The following is a 15,765-nucleotide window of genomic DNA, read 5'->3' as shown; positions in this document are numbered from 1 at the left end:
ACCACTAGAGACATATTTCCCTCTCCACCCCTATCTGCGTCCCGCAGAGACCATTCCCGCTGCACCTCCCATGTTCGGTCCACACCCTCCCACCAACCCACACTCCACACCCTTGACCCTCCCTTGCCGCCATGGGAGATGTAAAACATGCGGCCATACCTCCCTCTCACGTCTGTCCAAGACCCCAAAAGGATCTTTTCACATCAGGCAGAGATTTGCCTGCACATAGTAGGCGGCACGGTGGCACAGTGGTTAGCACTGCTGCCTCACAGTGCCAGAGACCCGGGTTCAATTCCCGCCTCAGGCGACTCTATGTGGAGTTTGCACATTCTCCCTGTGTCTGTGTGGGTTTCCTCCGGGTGCTCCGGTTTCCTCCCACACTCCAAAGATGTGCAGGTCAGGTGAATTGGCCATGCTAAAGAGGAGATAAGTTACGGTTTGGAATTCCTGGTGTTTGGGATTGTGTGGATGTCTAATCAGAAGGTCAGCTTTGCGTCAGATATAACAGCAGTATTGTGAAGAGTCCAGTTCTGCTGCATAGTTCCCAGTGAGAGGGAGAGGCTCAGCAGTTAGGGAAAGGAATTTGTCCGGCAACGGGTTAAACCATTACAATGTTTCATTGGAGGAAACTGCGCCTAATCAAATAGTGGGAATGTGGTAAGCAGTTTGATAACTAAGTGACAGTGGAGTAATGGGGAGGGAGAGTTGGGCATCGTCAGTGTACATGTGAAACCCAACATGATACTTTTGCACAATGTCACCTCCTGGCAGTATGTCGGTGAGATACAGGAGGGGCCATATCCCAGGGCCTATCAAAAAACCTCATTTCATTTAACAGGATATTAAAACAGAATTCCTGAAATGGCTTAATCAATGTCCTGTCCAGCCACAATTTGATGTCCCAGCTTCTGTACTCAATGCATTGACCAATAAATATAAGCGTACCAAACACAACCTTCACTAGTCTGACTGCCTGCGACTCTACTTTCAAGGAACAATGAACCTGCACTCCATGGTCTCTCTGTTCAGCAACATTCTCAAGGACTTTACCATTAAGTGTACAAGTCCTGCTCTGATTTGCCTTTCCAAAATCCAACAGCTTACATTTGTCTAAATTGAACCCAGTCTGCCATTCCTCACTCCAATGGCCCATCTGGTCAAGATACTGTTGCATTCTGAACTAACCTTCTTCACTGTCCACTACAGCTCCAATTTTGGTGTCTTCTGTAAACCCACTGACCATATCTCATATATTCGCATCCAAGTCATTTATTTAAGGACCCAATATCCATTCCAGCAGGACAATGCTGCTCACAGGCCTCCAGTCCACAAAGCAACCCTCTTTCATCACCCTCTGCCTCCTATCTTCAAGCCAGTTTTGTATCCAAATGGCTAGTTCTCCCAACATTTCATGTTATCTAACCTTGCTAACCAGTGTGCTTTGTGGAACATCGTTCAGTGTCCATATAGACAACGTCCACAGTCTGCCTTCATCAATCATCTTTGTCACATCTTCAAAAAAACTCAATCAAATTAGAGACAGAGAATTTCCCACACACAAGGCCATGTTAACTATCCCTAATCAATCCTTGTCTTTCCAAATACATGTAAATCCTGTCCCTCAGAATCCCTTCCAACAACTTACCTACCACTGACATTAGGTTGACTGTTCTCTTGTTCCCTGGCCTTTCCTTACTACCTTTTTTAAATAATGGCACCCATCTTCCAGCACCTCACCTGTCACAAACAATGATATAAATACCTCAGGGAGGGGCACTGCCATCACCTTCCTAGCTTTCCACAAATTTCTGGGATACACCTGATCAGGTCCCAGGGATTTATCCACCTTGCTACTGTTTAAGACATCTAGTACTTCCTCCTCTGTAATATAGACACTTTTCAAGTTATCACTATTTATTTCTCCAAACTCTCTAGAATAGAATAGCATAGTATTTCTCCCACCTCCTGTTGTTCCATAGATGGCCTTGTTGATCATTAAGCGGTCCTATTCTCTGTCTGGTTATTATTTTGTCCTTAATGAATTTGTAGAATCTCTTTGGATTCTCCTTAAACTATTTCCTAGAGATATTTCAAGTCCCCTTTTTGCTCTCCTGATTACCCTCGAGTATATTCCTGTAAAAACGTGATCCTGTACTCCCAATTCCTCCGCCTCTGCCATATCTGCTCCCAGGAGAAGCAATTCCACTCCAGGACATCCAAGAAAGTTTCATCTTTCAAGGACTGGATTTCTCTCTTTCTTGATCAACAATGCACTCCACTTCCTGTACCTCCGCCTTCCCCCCACCCCTCCAACCACAATAAGAATATAATCCCCCGGTCCTCACCTGCCACCCACTAATCTCCATTAACCTCTGCTATGTCCGCTACCTATAGTCAGACCCCACCACGAGGGATATATCTCCCTCTCCAGCCCTTTCTATCTTCTGCAGAGACCATGGGATCTTTGGTGCTGATGTGCTGCCCCATGGATACCTCAGTCACTCACCCTGCCAAATGGCCTAGTGAGATTATCACTAGATGGATAATCCAGACACCCAGATGAAGTTCTGGGGCCCAGGGTTTGGATCCCGTCACGGCAGACAGTGGAATGTGAATTCAATAAAAATTTGGAATTAAGAATCTATTAAAGACCATGAATCCATTATTGATTATTCCAAAAAAAACTCATCAGATTCGCTAATATCCTTCAGGGAAGGAATCTGCCATCCTTACCTGGTCTGGCCTACATGTGACTCCAGACCCACAGCAATGTAGTTGACTCTTTACTGCCCTTTGAGCCCAGCCAGTGACACCCTCATCCTGTGAATGAAAAACAAAGAAGGTCAAGTCTTATACACAACCATACTGTTCTTACAGATAAGTGATCTCTTCGTAAATTTGCTTCTCAACTCCCTGCTGACTATTGGGGAAGTGGGGGGCGGTCAATAGTACCATCCCAATAAGGAGATCATCCCTTTCTTATTTCTCAGTTCCACCTGTATAACCTGCCTGGATGTACTCCCAGGAATACCCTCTTGAAGCCCAGCTGTAATGTTATCCCTTATCAAAAATATCTCTCCCCCTGCTCTGTTGCCCCCTTTCTATCTTTGCTATAGCATCTATACACTGGAACATTAAGCTGCTGGTCCTATCCATCATTAAGTCATGCCTCTGTAATTGCTATAATATCCCAGTGCGATGTTCAAAACCATACCCTGAGCTCCTCTGCCCGACCTATCGGGCCTCCTGCATTGAAATAAATGCAGAGTAACTGCTCATTCTGTGCCTTGCCCTTGTTTGCCTTGACTGTTTGACGTCTGAACTGTACTAGCGTCAGACTTAGCTCTTCCCTCACTCTCTCTCTGGGTTTACCCATATTCCTTCACTGGTTTAATGCCTCCTGAATAGCACTAGCAACTGTTCCCTTCCAGTGCCAGTGCAATCCATCTTCTGATGGAGGTCAATTCTACCCCACAAGAGATTCCAATGATCCAATAATGTGAACTCTTCTATTCCTGTGTCATTGATACCAATAAACAACAGCCTCCCCTCAAAATGGTTATTCTCCCCTTTAAGAATATTCTGCTCCCTCTCTGAGACATCTTTATACAAAAATTACACATTCGAGTAATAAACCTTACACTCATCAGGTCATCATAAAAGGATTACATGACACATTGAAGGTTTGGGGAGACCTTTTGAGAGAATGCGATGATTCAAAGGAGAATTTTTAAGCAGCAAATGGGATTGATCTGGAACACAATACTCACACACACAATGCAAATATCCAGATCCTGATATACGGAGTAATTCAATCAGAGTTTAGCAGAATATTTACTGAGATTACCATCTGAATGTCCACCTGTAATATAAGTTTCTAAAATCTGTCACTATCAGTTCAAATTAGAAACTCACACCATCCCCTCCTCTGGCCCAGGATTACTGTACATATTACCCTTGAGGACAACAGCAGTCAACTCAAAGGGAAATCTGTGGGTTTCTAGGAGATTCCAACTTGAGATCCCATGTGACTGAACACAGCAGTTCTTTGACACATTAGAGAAAATGATCCAAGCGTCAGTGAGATATGGAGAACAAGAATGACTTTCTTTTCTTTCATTCCGTGCTGCCGCTCTGCCTCATCAATAAGACATGGGTGTGAAAGGCTAATGCCTAACGATGGGCACGTTGTCTCCATCCTGACCAATGGGTAGGAAGATCCTCCCAATCACTCCAAAGCGTATCGCTAAAAAGATGGCAACTCTGCCTTCTTCCCACTGCCCAGTGCTCCCAGTAAATGTTTGGAAGAATGGGAAGGGGGGATATCTCCGAGAAAAGGCATAACCGGAAAGCTCTAAGAGGATTATGAAAAGAGAGACATGCACAGGAGAAGGGGGCAACAAGTTGCCAGATGGGGAGTAACTTGGGAAAAATGGGAAGTTGCTCATTTTGGAAGAGATAATAAAAGAACAAAGTACAATTTAAATGGTGGAAACTGTAGAAAGCTGCACCACAAAGGGACCAGGGTAATTGTTCAGGAAACGCAGAAAGCTACCACACATTTACACCAGGGAATCAGGAATGGGAATCGAATGTTTTGTTTCAAAAGTTTTCAGTATTAGAGTTTGGAGTATATACCCGAGAGTAACGTGTGGCAGTGCTGGTGAGACCACCATATCTGCAGGAATGAGATCAGTTTTGGTCCCTTTAGAGAAGGAAATGTGTCACTTTATTGGAGGCATTTCAGGGATGATTCAATGAGATATCCCTGGTTTGGAGGGATCATCGTTTAAATAAAGGCTAAAAAGGTTGGGACTCTACTCACTGGATTTTGGAGAAAGAGAGGTGATCTCATTGAGACAGATGGGATTCTTAAGGGGTTTGGCAGGATAAGTACAGAGGGGATGTGTCTGAGGGTAAATACTGAGATGGGAGTCTGAAACCAGATTTTTAGTCACGGAATCAAGGGTTCTGTTTTGGATTCAAGTTTAAGGCGACACAGATGCGGGTACGGGGTTTCAGTAGCAATGGAGCTGGGGTGAGGTGGAGAAAAGCAACGTTTAAGAGATTGGAATTCCCGATGTTGTGATTGTGTCGATGTCTGATCAGAAGGTCATTTTGAGGTCAGATATAACAGCAATATTGTGAAGAGTGTCATTCTCCCTCAGAGAGTTCCCAGTGAGAGGGAGGGGCTCAGCAGAAAGGTAAAGGTAAGGCAATGGGTTTAACCTTGAAAATGTCTCATTGGAGGAAACTGCAGCTAATCGAGTAGTGGGAGTGTGGTAAGCGGTTTGATAACTGAGTAACAGTGGAGTAATGGAGAGGGATGATGGGGAGGGAGAGCTGGGCATCGTCAGTGTACATGTCAAACCTAACACAGTGTTTTTGGATGATATCACCTCCTGGCACTATGTACGTGAGATACAGGAGAGACCAAGGATAGATCGTTGAGGGACACCAAATGCAAGGAATTCAGAAAGGAAAGGGAGAGTGGAGATGGAGCAGGATTTTCCAACAACGGTGAGGTCAAATATTAGTTTTTCACAGAATGGGAGAGAAGGACATAACCAAAAAAAGACCAACAGACAGAACAAGGAACAATATCTATGAATTGGCGAAGGGGAGTGATGAGGCGGCAGCGGAGGAAAGAGAGTTGGAAAGTGAGTTTAACGAGATTAGGGTAAAGGGTCAAGGTCAGCTCTGATAAGGCTTGACAAGAGACTGGAGAAAGATGTAGGTTTAGGACAAAAACCAGGAACACCACGTGAGTCAGTTGGGCTCAGTGGGCTCGTGGGAGGGAGGGAAGCAGCAGATCGGATTATCTCAGTCTTAGTGACAGAGAAACTCCATGTGCTCCTCACTCGTTGTTGGAGGGGAGGATGGAGGAGACAGGATGATGGGCAGTCTTTTTACAAAGAAACAAAACCAGGGTTAGTGATACTTAAAATGAGTGAATAAACCTGATGTATTTAGCTTTTATCCAGAATATTTAAACAAACGACTGAAGTCCTGGTTCCAATCCCATCTTGGCAGATGGTGGAATCTGAATTCAAGAAAAAAAAACAACGTATTGGGAATCTCCTGATCTCCATGAAACCATTGTCAATGGCGAAACAAATCCTGCCAACCTGAGAGCGGCCCAGCCAGCTACTCACTGTATTAATGACTGCAAAGTCTCAATACAGGAATGAAACTGGATGGACCAGTTGGCAACTAACAAGGCACCAGAAATTACAACCACAGAATCAGCCCTCTCGATGGTGCAACGTCCTCCTCACTAACATATGGTTCTTGGTGCCAAAACGTGGTGAGCTGTCTCACAGACTCGTCAAGGAACAGCCTGACATAGTCATACTCACGGAACAAACAATGACCAGACACCACCATCACCATCCCTAGATATCGAGAATGTGGTGCTGGAAAAGCACAACAGGTCAGGCGCATTCCGAGGAGAAGGAGAATCGACGTTTCGAGCCTAAGCCCTTCATCAGCCTGACCTGTTGTGCTTTTCCAGCACCAGACTCTTGACTCTGATCTCCAGCATCTGCAGTCTTCACTTTCTCCTGAAATCTCTGGATATGTCCTGTCCCACCAGCAGGACAGATCAGGCAGAGTTGGTGGCACAGTGGTGTACAGACAGGGAGGATTTGCCCTCGGAGCACTCAGCATTGGCTCCGGAGATCAGGAAGTCTCATGGCTTCTGTTGATTACCACGTCCAGTCCTCCCTTGGCTGATAAATCACTTCTGCTTCATGTTGAACAACATTTGGAGGAAGCACTGAGGCAATAAAATGGAGTGAAACTTACTCTGGGTACAGGATTTTAATGTCCACAATCGAGACTAGCTCTGCAACAGAATTACTGACTGAGCTGGCCAGGTCCGAAAGGATATAGCTGCTCAACTGAGTCTACAGCGGGTGGTGAGGGAACCAACAAGAGTGTAAAACATACTTGATCTCATTGTTATGAATTGACCAGCGGCAGATACATCTGGCCATGACAATATCAGTACGAGCGACCATCACACATTCCTGTTGGAGTCACACGTCTTGCCTTAAAGTTGAGAAAAACCTCCATTGCGTTGAGTGGCACTATCACCGTTCTAATTGGGACAGACTTTGAAGAGATCTATGATCTCAAACTGGGTATCTATGAGGCACTGTGGGACATCAACAGCAGCAGAACTGTACTCCAGCAAAATCTGTAATCTCATGGGTTTGTAAATCCTGCACTCACCCATCACAATGGACAGGAAAGAAGGGCATGCCATGAGCAGCACCAGGCAGACCTAAAAATGAAGTGCCAACCTGTTGAAGCTATCAAACAGGACTATTTGCACATCAAACAGCATCAGCAGCAAATGATAGAGCTAAGTGATCCTACATCCAATGGAACAGATCGGAGCTCTGCAGTTCTGCCACACCCAGTTGTGAACGGTGATGGATAATTAAACAACTCACTGGATGAAGCATCACAGATATCCCCACCCTTACTGATGGAGGGGCCTCACACATCCACGCACCAGATAAGATGACAGCATTTGCTGCAATCTTCAGCCAGAAGTGCAAAGTGGGATGATCCATCTTAGCCTTCTCCAGTGGTTTCTAACATCACAGATGTGAGTTTTAAGCCAGTTTGATTCAGTTTGAATAACATCAAGAAATGGTTCAGTAGTGCAAAGGCTATGGGCCCTGCAAATATTCTGGCAATAATACTGATGGCTTGTGCTCCAGAACTTGCCACCCACCAAGCCAAGTACCACTCCAGCACTGGCACCTATCGACAATGTGGAACATTGCCCAGGGATGTTCAACACAAAAACACAGGGCAATCCAACCCAGGCAATTTCCATCTATCAGTCCACACTCGATCAGCAGTAAAGTGATGGAAGATGTCATCAACAGGGCTACCAAGCAGCAACTGCTCAGCAACAGTCAGCTGAGTGACACTCATTTTAGGCTCCACCAGGGCCAGTCAGCTTCCAATTGTGTTACCGCCCTGATTCACAATCTGGCCACCAGCTGAATCCCAGAGGTGAGGTGAGGGTGACAGCCCAGTCCCACTCCAAGATCACTAATTCTAGCTGATTCCACCCTCATCTCAGCTCATTTACGAAATATCTCATCCATCGTGTGTTATCTCCAGACTTCATTATCCAAACACACTCAGGGCCAGCTTCCCACATTCAACCTCCCTGTAATATCAAGAAAGTCTAAATCTCTGCTCGTTGATTCATCAAAAGGCTCCTAATTATAATCAACAGCATACAGCCATAGAGAGGTACTGCAAGGAAATAGACCCTTCGGTCCAACCCATCCATGCCGACCAGATACCCCAACCCAATCTAGTCTCACCTGGCCAATATCCGTCAATTTAAAATTCTCACACTTGATTTAATTCCTGACTATAATAATCCCTGCACCACACACACTTTGAGACCCCGACAACCTATTTTCTTTGAGACTCCCAACCATTTGTTAATTCATTAGTTCACCTGTGTGGCTGTTTCTACAGTTGCTGAAGCAGCATGGTCTGAAATTCGCAGCCAAAACCTCACAGGTCTGCTTTCCACCTTTAAGACATCCCTCAAAACCTGCTTTTTGGCAATGCTTTTGGTCACCTGACCTAGTATCTCCATCTCTGGCCTTATGTCTAAAGTTCTCAATAGCATTTTTGTGAAATTATAAGCATCATAATAAAAAAACAAATTGTTGTTGATTTGGACATTATTTTCAAATCATCACTGTTGCTGAATGAATAATCTATAATGCCACTTACCCAACCACATTGTAGGAGCACCTTTACCACACAAAGTGTAGCTGTACAAGAAAGTCAAACATCACCCTCTCCACAAGCAACAGGGCTTTGGCATTAATCACTGGTATCTGTGGAAGGAGAAACACAGTTGATGTTTCAGGGAGTGCAAAATGGATTAAAGGGAATGAAAATGGTGCAGAATTTGATAATCTGAAATGGAAGGAAAATACACTTGCTTGTTGGAAAAAAGAATTCTTGACTGTCAAAAATATTCAAGAAAAAAGTAATCTGATAATAGAGCAGTACATGGTCAGGGGCTGGGCAGCAGTGAAAAACTCATTTACAAAGGGTCTATAAAAGTAATAATACAGTAGTAAACAGACCAAAAATACACCCATGGTTCGAGACTAGATATTAACAAAGTGGTTATGAGGGAGCCCAGAGGTGAATCAGAGCAGTATTGGCTGCTCTGATCCCAATGACTCTCTACTAGAGAAAGGCTGCACATGCGCCTGGCTGCACCTTGCCCCCTACAAAGATGGCGGCCGCGCACGTGTCCAGTGAATCGTTGTCCCGAATAAAGATGGCGGCGCTCACTCAGGCCTGCAGCCGCGCTGAGGCCATTCCCCATTTACTGCAAACACGGGACTGGGACGTTCAAATGTATTTTACGACGTGCACAATTTGTTTGTAAAACTTCTCCGCTCTTAACAATACAGTTTTTCTCCCGTTTCCCTGTTTATTTCTTTCCTTACCGTATCCTTTCTCTCCATAACTTCCCGAACATTCATTACAGCGACTCTGCGCTGCGCGTGAGGTTGATCACATGGTTTAGTTTAGCTCCGCCCTTCATTCACTTTGATTAGTTGGAGGACCAACATCACGCTAGGTCCTCCAGATCCGCCCACAGTCCTTTCATTGGTCCGGAACTGACATCAATCACCCGCGGGTCACTTTGTTGGCTAGAGCATGCGCAGTGCGTCCTGCTTAACTGATATGTTGGGTAATGTGATGGTGAAGTTTACTGAAGGTAAGAATTCCCTTTGTGTGAGCTCTGCAGTAGATTTCCTTTATTCATGGAGGGAGTTGCCTTCCTACTCATGACTGTATCGCTGTGATTGATGAATCAATGCCATCTGAATCAGTACATAAACACCCCATTTTCACTGCTTTTCACAACATCTGAGATCTTTCGCACATTGTATCACACTCTTCTTTGGAAACAAAAAAACATGAAACGGAGCCTCAAGGAATCGGAGCAGGAGTAGGGCACTCATTCCCTTCAGCTTGTTCCCCCATTCGATCCATCATGGCTTGGCCAACCCAGACCTCAACACCTCTTTTATGCTTGATCCGCATCGCCCTCAACTGCTAAATATTTCAAAAGTATATCTGCCCTCTTTTAAAATAATTTGAGATAGAATCACAGATTCCCTACTATGTGGAAACAGGCCCTTCAGCCTAGCAAGCCAGAACAACCCTCCGAAGAATAACCTAACCATTCCCCTCCCACATTTAACTTACACAATTTTTTGGGCGAGAAAATTCTAGCCATTCACTGAGAAAAAAAATTCTTTACTTTTCCTAAAATGAATGTTCCCTTATGTAATGTCCCCCGGTTTGAGACTTCACTGGTGCTAAAAGATCTAGTCAACATCTACCATGTCAAGCTCCTCAGAATCTTGTTTCCATAAGATCACTCCTGCTTATCTATTCTTGATAGGTCAACCCTTTTGTCCTCAAAGCAGCGAAGTGAATCTTTTTTGAATGGTCTCCGATGTTAGTTTATTCTTTATTAAATATGGGAGCTAACATTGTATACAGTACTCCAAGTGAGGACTCAGCAACAGCCAGTGTTGTTAACCAATCCTCAGTCCATACTAATACATTACGCCGATACCATGAGCTCCTAAATTGTGCAACTAACTTTTATATAGCACCTTATCATTTACATTTTTAAAATCCAAATACAGAGCATCATTGGATTGCCCTTTATCAGCCCTGCTTGTTATCTCCTCAATGAACTGTCATAAATTTGTCAAATATAGTTTCTTTTTCACAAAACCCAGTCTACCATGTTTAATGATAAGCTTTTCTAAATATCCTGCAATTTCTTTCTTTAATATTTGACTCTGAAGATTATTTCAGTAAATTTGCGAAGTATGATTCCCCTCTCTTAAATCCATGCAGACTCTGTCCAATCCTGTCACTGTTCAGTAAGAAATTTGACTGTACTCCAATATAGTTAGTAAATGTATCTGTATTTATTTTTAAAAACTGATTACTTATAAATGCTGGACCCATGCAATATCAATGAATTAATGACTCTGAATTGGGGTTATAATTTTTTTTTGTTAGTTCCTTTTCATACTGTGTTATGCAGACAGCACCAAGTGATCACTCTTAATTGTGAGGAACTTTGAAAATAATATATTTTAAAAATGACATCCCAAAATGCTGCCTCATTAGTGTGCAAGGAGGATTTTGCATTCAATAGTTTGCAGATAAAATTGAACAGATTTTTGCTGCAATTTGGCCAGACTGCAGGTTACACCAAAGTGGCAACTCTGCTCTCAAATTCTTACTTGACACTGCCCAAGGCGATACTGATGGGACTTCACTTTGCCATTCTTGTTCACCAGTTTTATTTCTAGGTTTAATCGTATAATCATCTAGAGCTTGTAATTTTAGACAACTTTTCTTTTAGGAACATATGCAAGTATCATACTGAAATGTTGCACTGAATGGTACCAAATTTGAAATTAGTCTCTAATCTGATAGTAACATGCTCTGACCCTTCTACATATGTATTGGCATAAGTCTGTGCCAGTTATTTTTCTGAAGCCTGTGATTCCTGATGAAGGGCTTATGCCCGAAACATCAACTCTCCTGCTTCTCGGATGCTGCCTGACTTGCTGTGCTTTTCCAGCATGACACTTTTCGACTCTGAATTGGTTCCTATTGCACTTTGAGAAGATTAAACCAAGAATAATTTTTGTTGATCAAAGGAGAAAGTAATGACCATAGGAACCAATTCATGAAATTCAGATATCTCACATTTACCTTAACTATGTGAAGTCTAAATTATTGTCAGTAATTGAAACTGTGCTGACAAACTTGTGCAGTATCAGTGCCTCAGTTTTAGAATGTTCCCAGATATCGGGCAGCTGCAGTATTTTGTTTTGCACTCAGCTATAAGTTCTTCTCACTTGTTTCTTTGTGAAAGATTACAAAATTAACTTGGATGAATGAACTAATGATTTTTTTAACCAATGTTGGGAGAATAAAATGTCAGTATTTCAAGTGCTGATAAAGTAAAATAAACTGATAATCAGTAGAAAGGGTTTAAGATGGATATGGAACAAATGCTCGCAAATAGGACTAGATTAATTTTGGATATCTGCTCAGCATGGCCAAGTTGGACTGAAGGGTCTGATTTTGTGTTGTACAACTATGATTTCATTCTCTCAGTTATTCAAGAAGTTAAATACTTCGAGGAGGAAAAGGAGAATTTATGCAGAGAATGCACCTGAAATGATGATTGAGGTATATCAAACTCACATTGTTGCATGACCTTTTCCTCTGGGTTCTTCAATGAACAAACTTGTTTTATTATCTGAGTAACTATGTATCATCTGATTTGTTTTGCACAAAATATTTCGTTAGGATCTGGTGAAATATTAAGAAGTGTTCATGTTTAAAATTTAGGCAGCGTGATTGTTCAGCAAGAAAAGGTTGGCGTTTTACTCCCACTGAATCATTGCTCTATAAAAGGTAACAAGCTTTTTATCTGTTCTGGGCACTGAATATATGGAAGTAAATTCTGAAGGAAAAAAAATCCTTGTTTGTAATGTTCCCACATATGTGGAGTAATTGCTTCTGGTCATTCTTCAGGTTATAGAGGCTCAGAAAGAAATGAGTTGGCCAAAGTTAGGAACATCATTTGGATGGACTATGCTCATTGGGGAAACTTGCAGGATCTGTAGAAGAAACACGTGTTTCAGAGTGTATGCAATAAACCTGAACATTGTTATTTTTTTCACAGAGCTTGGGACCCAACTGGAGCAGCAATGAAGCTTGTATTGTTTCTTAAATTTCAGAGCTTGCCAAATTATTGTCAGTAAATGCAGGTGACTTTATCAAAGCACATTTCACACTCCCCAGCGAGGAACTTGATCCCAATTCTGTCAGTCCATCCATTCCTATGGATAAGAATATTTTAAATGTGAGCACTCCATTTAACTATTTGAATCGAATACTTCAGTGGTTACGTCCTCTTGGATTCTCTATTTCAAATTACTCAATGTGATTTTTTTTGTCCCCCCCTGAATTTGCCAAGCACTGGGCAGTTCTGGAATATTGTAAAACATTTACAATAGATGCATTCACACTATTGAAGGCAACCTGACAGATTTGAATACCATTCAGGTAGTCAACAACAATACATAAGTAACTTTATGAATTGCTTACTGTACACCAACAACGCAAGCCAAGTATTAGTGAAACCACAGTTGTCTCCTGTGGATTCCCAACTCTAAACAGTGCATTCCAGATATGTTCACTATCACCATCTGGGAGCAGTCTCCCAAAGTGCTCCCAGAATTTAGAAAGTGCATCCACTACCCCCCAAAGCTAAATCTGCTCTCACAGGCTTCACTCTTATTGTATGCAATGACATTTATTGTCCAGTTCTTTAACGTGACAAATGGGTTTACAAACAATTTATAAAATAGTTTAAATCCTGAAGAAATGTGATGTCAGCCCTTTGTAGAAGTGAATGGAAAGTGTGATGTTTGCTTGACCTTTGGCTCTATGTATCAGACTGAACTGAACTTTTAGTAAGATGTGGGATGTTTCCCACACACTTTGTTTAAAAAACAAAGATTATGCTCTGAGATTTAAATGTTCAATCAGGTTTAATATAAATCAGTCCAAAAATTGAGTTTGACTTCAGCTCCTTTAAAGAGACATGCTTTTGGCATTCAATTTTGTGACATGTGATTATTCTCTGGTAAAGGTGGCTGTGTGCAACACTGCAGGATGTTGTACTGAAGTGCCTGATTGGGTGGATGAGCTTTATTACTGGTGTAACTTGGCTAATTTTGAGATGGAATATTATTGTGAGTTAAATCTTGTTTTTAAACTGAGACGTGCTTGTGTAACTCAAGTGTGGACACCACGCTCATGTTTACAATTAACCTTTCACTTATTTACAAAACAGATCGGAAAAATACTAAAGTTCACTATAGAAAGCACAGTGCTGGAGAACGGCAGGTCCAGCAGCATCTCTGAGGGGAATAAAACATTGGAAGCTCCAAGTCTCATGACCATTTGTCCGTTCAGACGAAGAGTCACTGAAATTGAAATGTAACAGTGTTTCTCTTCACCGATGCCCTCAGAACTGCTGAGTTTCTCCAACACTTTGTTTCCGAAGTTCAGATCTCCAGCATCTGCAGTTTATTGTTTTGTTATCGATCCTATGATTTGACTTGGGGAGCGAGAGGCAGCAACTGTGATCAACTAGGATAAAACTCTCCAACCATGGAAAGCAAACACATAGTTCTTTATACTTTGCAAAACATGACTGTAAACAAGAAATGCAATTAAGCTAAGTGCAAGGCGGCATACCACTGGCCTTGTCCCAAACTTGCTATTCATCTTTGAGAACTAATCTGTCAGAATTGTGTTTGCTGGCTTCCTTTGAGATTACAGTCCACAAATGTCCCAGTTCCAATTCCTGGGCCGGGCCCGGTTACCACATTGCAGTGGGGTGGGCAGCTTTGTGTCAGCCTGAAGTTTTTGTTAATAACAACATTGCAGGTTGAAGTTGACGGTTATGACGAATATTGCATCATCAAACTTGGAGGAAATCCTTCCGAATGTATTGATTAACTGGACTGAGCCTGTTTACATACAGCCCTGTTAGTAGTGCTGTAATATTCTCAGTTAATAATCACACAACACCAAGTTATAGTCCAACAGGTTTAATTGGAAGCACACTAGCTTTCGGAGCACTGCTACTTCATCAGGTGATTGTGGAGGGCACAATTCTAAGGCATAGAATTTATAGCAAAAATTTAGTGTGATGTAACTGAAATTATTCATTGAAAAATACCTTGATTGTCTGTTGAGTCTTTCATCTGTTCGAATACCATGATAGTTTGACTTCTTTCATGTGTAAATCACAAAACCTTTTTTTTAAAAGCTGCATTCCTGACAGTGGCCCACCAAATCACTCATTGTATTAATCACTGCACAGTCTCAACAGAGGAATAAAACTGGATGGACCACATTACATCTACCAATGCACTAGAAAATACAACAACACAATCTGCCCTCTTGACCCTGCAACTTCTGTCTCACTGTGGGCCAAAACAGCAGCAGAACTGTACTCCAGCCCAGTCTGAAATCTCATGGCCTGGTATATTCCCCACTCAACCATTAACATTAAGCCAGGGGAATCAACCCTAGTTCAGTAGAGAGTTCCGCAGGGCATGCCAGGAGCATACCAGGCATACCTAAAAATGTGGTGCCAACCGTGAAGCTACCCAACCTGCATGCCAAACAGCACAAGCAACACCAAATAGAACTATGTGATTCAACAACCAATGGATCAGATCTGAGCTCTGCAGTTCTGCCACACCCAGTTGTGAACGGTGATGGACAATTATACAACTCACTGCAGGAAGCATCACAGATATCCCCACCCTTACTGTTGGAGGGATCTCACACATCCATGCAACAGACAACAGCATTTGCAGCAATCTTCAGTCAGCAGTGCCAAGTGGATGAGCCTTCTACATTGGTCCCTGACATCACAAACGTGAATCAACTTGGTTGAAAACTTATTTCAAATCAGATCAAGAAATGGAGAAGTAGTGTAAAGGCTGTCAGCCCTACCAACATTGTGGCAATAATACTGATGGCTGTGCTCTAGAAATTGCTGCCCACCAAGACAAGTCCAGCACTGGCACCTACTGACATTGTGGAACATTTCCCAGGGATGTT

Source organism: Chiloscyllium punctatum, chromosome 31, assembly GCF_047496795.1.
Source record: "Chiloscyllium punctatum isolate Juve2018m chromosome 31, sChiPun1.3, whole genome shotgun sequence".
Taxonomy (NCBI): Eukaryota; Metazoa; Chordata; class Chondrichthyes; order Orectolobiformes; family Hemiscylliidae; genus Chiloscyllium; species Chiloscyllium punctatum.
This window is presented reverse-complemented; position numbering follows the sequence as displayed.